Source organism: Gigantopelta aegis, chromosome 12 (genome assembly GCF_016097555.1).
Source record: "Gigantopelta aegis isolate Gae_Host chromosome 12, Gae_host_genome, whole genome shotgun sequence".
NCBI classification, from domain to species: domain Eukaryota; kingdom Metazoa; phylum Mollusca; class Gastropoda; order Neomphalida; family Peltospiridae; genus Gigantopelta; species Gigantopelta aegis.
The window spans coordinates 35,101,111-35,107,140 of record NC_054710.1 but is presented as its reverse complement, the minus strand read 5'-3'; the positions used below and the strand labels follow the sequence as shown (position 1 = coordinate 35,107,140).

Below are 6,030 nucleotides of genomic sequence, written 5' to 3'. Positions count from 1 at the left end.
CAACTGTCTCCATATTGACCACCTTCTCTCTATCCGTGCGTGTTTGTGCGTGCGTGTGTGTGCGTGCGTGTCGGCGAGCTGCTTAAATTCGATCAAAGTAAAAAAGCAAAGTCGTTGCTTATAATGCTTTTATTGTTTCGATCAACAAACAAACACACTCGAAACATAAAACAAGAAAAAAAATATATTCCCAAGTAACACCCCCCCCCCCCTCCCCCCCAACCCCCACCAATAAAATAAAATAAATAACTGAACAAATAAAATAGAATGAAAAAAAACAAAAAAACATTTCAAAACGAAACTATTTGAAGACCAAATCCGCGGGGTTGGGGGTGGGGGGTATATACACAATGATTCACCGCGTGGGTGGGTGTGTGGGGGGGGGGGGAGTATATACACAATGATTCTTCTGGCTACTCCGATTAGATGGACACATTATTATCACTTTATTATTACTTCGACTGTACGGAAAAGGGAAACAACTCTCACTTGACCTCTGTATAAAAGACTCCCATTACAGATTGCATTATACTAAAAAAAGAAAGTTTCAAATATTTTTAAAGTGCAACGCAAAATATTTACGGAGTAAAAACAGGTGGGACTCTGGGAGCTAATTCACTAAACTCTCGCAACTTTGCAACATCGCAGTGCAATGCAAAATATACTTGCAAAGAGGATGATCTGTTGTCTAGCAAAGCCTAAGAGGTCTTTGTGATTTAGGCCCCCGGTTGGTAGTGATATGTGACATTATCCATTTCCAATAAATAAATGTACTTTTATTTGTATTTATTATACAAGTGTTGTACAGTACACGCGCGATGTTGAAACCAGTGTAGGGTACTCATAAATAAATGTACTTTTATTTGTATTTGTTATACAAGTGTTGTGCAGTACACACACGATGTTGAAACCAGTGTAGGGTACTCATAAATGCGTCAAGTTCTGTCATTTGCATCCAAAATGAGAGTCACTAACAAAACCATCTACCAAGTCTTTTAAATGGTGTGTCACCTCCATATTCTTGCAGACAGATTAAATGTTAAATGTGAGGTGCAACACATTCTTTGTTTATTCGTGTACCGTCGAGGGGGCGGGACGTAGCCCAGTGGTGAAGCGTTCGCATGATGCGCGGTCGGTCTGGTATCGATCCGCGTCGGTGGGCCCATTGGGATATTTCTCGTTCCAGCCAGTGCACCACGACGTATATCAAAGGCAGTGGTGAAGCGTTCGCATGCTGCGCGGTCGGTCTGGTATCGATCCGCGTCGGTGGGCCCATTGGGATATTTCTCGTTCCAGCCGGTGCACCACGACGTATATCAAAGACCGTGGTATGTGTTGTCCTGTCTGTGGGATGGTGCATATAAAAGATCCATTGCTGTTAATCGAAAATAGTAGCTCATGAAGTGGCGACAGCGGGTTTCCTCTCTCAATATCTGTGTGGTCCTTAACGATATGTTTGACGCCATATAACAGTACATAAAATGTGTTGAGTGAGTCGTTAAATAAAACATTTTTTTCCTTCATGTACCGCTGAGGTGCGATGATTCGCTGCTTATATCTGTTGTATTAGTATACATTAACATCATCTGCAATAGGAATTGATTGCGTGCACTGGAACCTACTCAGCTTGACATTCAGTCCAAATCATAATGTATGTGAGTTGTCCCCCTTTTAACATGGCATACCATTACAGCGAATTCAGCAACACAGTAAAATTAATATTGACCAAGAAAGAAGAAATAACAATGAATATAATATATCTAATCTGTGAAGAACCACTTACTAACATATAAAGTATACTGCCTGGTTATCGATACATTGCAATAATATGTTACAAATACACATTTCAGGCGCGTCCGCAGAGGAGGGTTTCGGGGGTCTAAACCTCTTCCTACTGTAGCAAATATTATTTTTCCTCAATAATTTGTACAGGTGAGCATGACCCCCCCCCCCCCCCCCCGCCCCCCGTAAAGTTAAGTAACCACAGTCAAGACCATAAGCACACAAAACGGGGTTGGGGTGGGGGAATGCAGTGCTTGAGTGAAACCCCTCCTCCCCCCCCAAAAAAAAAAACCCAAAAAAACCCCCCAACAAAACAATAGAAATATTCGAAAAAAATATGCTGGCGTGAATCTTTTTCACAATGCATTTCCATCAATCTACCCACCAAATAATTCATGTAAAAAAGCGTAGTAATTCGTTTTCACCCGTATATAGCTATTTTGCTACTACGGATAAATGTTGTTATCCAGATTAGGCAATTTCTTGTTTGTTTAATGTGGGCAAAAATCAGCATTCCCCCTACACCAATGGGAGCCTGTGGCCACGACCCCCTCCTACTCACATTCCTAGACACGCGTCTGTATTTAAACAAAACACACATCGTATGAGCAACATAAAAGATGTGAACATGCATAAATATACATTATATACACAAGTATATAGCTGAGTATGTAGGATCCCAACTCGTGACCCCCAGTCATCACACCCGGAAGAATAACTTGGACACTACTTGGTAATCATCTGGATGATTGTGTTCAAAAGAACAGATAAATGTACCGTGCTGTACTTTGTCTTTCACCTTCACCGAGAATGCTACATGTTGACTTGTATGTCTAACAACCAAAATGTATTTCCTGTTTTTAATAAGAGGGTTAGTACTGGACGATTCAATAACATAGTCCATTTTCTGATTGTCGTACACGATATCATAACTCGAAACGCTGTATCCAGTATGTACGTCGTACACATAAGCTATCATTGCACGATGACTTGCAACAAGCTCAAACTCTTGCAGAACACAGTTTTGATTGACACTAAACCACAGTGTGTGGTATTGCCACTCTGTACTTTGTGGAAGCCATACACCACGGACAATTGATTGAAAACAATCAACAGCGATTACCTTTTCGATTACCTTGTCAGGAGTGACATTCCCAGTACTGACTACGGCTTCCTTTCTAAAAGGAAAAACAGATTTATCGGGAGAGATGAAGTTTTTGAAGATTGTGATTTCTTCACTTTCTGTCAGCAACTTATTTGGTGAGACTCTCTCCACAAAATACTTCTTATCAAGAAGAGAATACCTCACGTTCATCAAAGCCTTCCCAAGTGCGCTCCTCTTGTTATCTGGGGTTATCTCCCTTCCTTGTCGTGATCTCGAGAATACACGAGTGACACAGATCAGTGAAGCCAGGCGATTTCAGAACAGAGTCGCCATTTTCACAGATATATTTCTTGGCCTTTAACTTCAAATCTGGTTGGTCGTGGAGATGCGCCTGTTCCATGAGGACGCATGCAGTTTCTGGCGAAATCGACGACTCCAGATACAGCAGACATATCTCTTCTAAATCAGGTACGTCATATTTCTTGGAAAGATACAATAACCCCGTCGCAGTATTGGAATCAACGGTGACGTCATCCGTATACAGGAACCTAGAAAATAGAACACGACTAACCATTAGACAAAGACAGTAACAGTAGTAGAATAATTCAAATGTTTATCAGCCATTAAATATCAGTTGCGGATACTATAGTAAGTCCGTCGCTGAACTGGAATGAACGATGACGTCATCTGATGTTGAAGTATGACTCATCTTTATAATCTTAGACTGGACTCTCGTCACGTTCTAGTAACGTATCTAGTGCAGTAAGTTAGATATATATATATATATATATATATATATATATATATATATATATGTGTGTGTGTGCGTGTGTATGTGCGTGTGCGTGAGTGCGTGTGTGTGTACGTGTGTGTGTGTGTGTGTGTGTTTGTGTGTGTTAAAGCGCTCGTGTTATCATAATATCTGTGTGTAATTTAATGATCTTTGTTTTCTTTCAACTTATTTTCGTGCTTATAGCCAATTAAGGTTCAAACACGCTGTCCTGGGCACACACCTCAGCTATCTGGGCTGTCTGTCCAGGACAGTGGGTTAATTGTTAGTTGTTAGTGGTTAGTGAGGGAAAAGAAGGTGTACTGGTGTTACACCTACCTATTGAGTCGTTAAAACTCACTCTGGACTGGAGCCGGTACCGGGATGTGAACCCTGTACCTACCAGCTTTATGTAAGATGGCTTAACCACGACACCACCAAGGCCGGTATTTAATTATCGCTTTGTTGCCATAAAGCAGGGGAAATAACGTTGTTAACTTTATCTAATCTTCATTTGACCTTGTTTTCGGTAAGCTAACAATCGTGAGACACACGCCTTTAAGAGAAGTTGACACATAAAAATGTAAATTATGTAAAAGTTAAAGTTAACAAGTTTGATATATAACGACAACACTAAATCACATTGGTTTATTAAACATGGGCTACTGTCAAGCATTTGGTAATGTTGTACACGTAGTCAAGAGAGGACACCCGCTACATTTTTTTCTAATGCAGCAAGGGATCTTTTATATGCACCTCCCACAGACAGGATAGCACATACCACGACCTTTAATATACCAGTCGTAGTGTACAGGCTGAAACGGGAAATAGCCCAATGGGCCCGCCGACGGGGATCGAGAGAACACTTTACCACTGGGTAAACACCCTACATTTGTCATCAGCAACATAAGATCTTTTATATGCACTTTCCCTCAGACAGACCAACACATGCCACGGCCTTTGATGTACCAGTCCAGGGCCGTAGCTAGGATTTTTTGTTTGGGGGGGGGGGGGGTGCAAGTGAGTAGTTAATAGTCTGATAGTCAAAACTCCTTAAACTGCCACTGCCACTGCTAGTCTTAGAGAGGAAACCTGCTACATTTTTTTTATAGTAGTAGCAAGGGATCTTCCATATGCACCATTCCATACACAGGATAGCACATACCACGGCCTTTGATGTACAGGTGGTAGTGCACTGGCTGGAGCGAGTAGCCAAATGGGCCCACCGACGGGAATCGATCCCAGACCGACCGCACATCAAGCGAACGCTTTACCACTGGGCTACGTCCCGCCCCCACAAAGTTAAATGTCTCACCTACCATTGGAATTTCACTTGCTGACGAGAATGTTGGGCCTACATTTCTTGATCCAGACTACTGTATAATACTAAAGATACAAATATGTGCCACCGCCCCCACACTCTAGATATCGTTTCGACGGGCGTGTGTGTGTGTGTGTGTGTGTGTGTGTGTGTGAGAGAGAGAGAGAGAGAGAGAGAGAGAGAGAGAGAGAGAGAGAGAGAGAGAGAGAGAGAGAGAGAGAGAGAGAGAGATTCTTCGCGGTTAACTCGCTAGCCAGTGTTATCAAACTGTCAACAACATCAGATACTGAGGTCAGGTCAGGTCATGGTTTGTTGCTTGCTCATTCCGAGCAAGCTGTTGTCGCCTTTTATGAGCACAGGTGTCGGCATTCACCGGCCCCTCCATCCAGAACAGGGAACGTTTGGGTGAGGGTGGTGGGGGTGAGAGAGGGGATCGCGAGGGTACGTCTGTGCAGATAAGCTATATATAGAATACAGATGCACATCTATGATCTAGTCACAGCTTGTACGTTTGTAGATCGCCGACATTGAATAATACTGATGGAACAAAACACGGCATTTTGTCTCCCATGTTACACTATCTAAACATACCTTTGGTCTGTCTTTGTGTATAGACGTCTGTCCGTACAGCAAGTTTTCTTCTTAGTCAACCAGAAGCGAAATATTCCCTGCTTGCTCGTTGTTGCAATACGCCACTATCACCAGACACGGAGATTTCCCTAATTTGCATACAACTTGTACTTTCTACACAACCAGTTACGTTTTTCATCTACATAACACACTGAAGACTGGGGAGGAATGAATGAATTGATGACAATGAATGAGTGAATGAATGTTTAACGACACCCCAGCACAAAAATACACATCGTCTTTTGGGTGTGAAAAATGTAAAATATATGAACATGATTATTTACAGCATGGCTTCTAGATTATGGTAGCCACACTCCCATGGCTAGTGATATTCAATCTGGGGCTAGTAAATAGCTAATATTGCCATGGCAGACGGCTAGTAAAAAGACAAATGTTACAGTTAAGTCTAGTTTGTAAATATGA

At 42.0% G+C, this 6,030-nt stretch overlaps 1 long non-coding RNA gene across 1 annotated transcript; it reads right to left on the bottom strand.

The window, feature by feature from the left end:
* Positions 1-1,740: 1,740 nt before the first annotated feature.
* On the bottom strand, positions 1,741-5,681 carry LOC121386918. Its single transcript, XR_005959736.1, has 2 exons — positions 5,569-5,681; positions 1,741-3,435 (listed from the first exon to the last, which is right to left on the bottom strand). It is a non-coding gene; the product is annotated as an uncharacterized LOC121386918 (long non-coding RNA).
* Between the last annotated feature and the right edge of the window lie 349 nt (positions 5,682-6,030).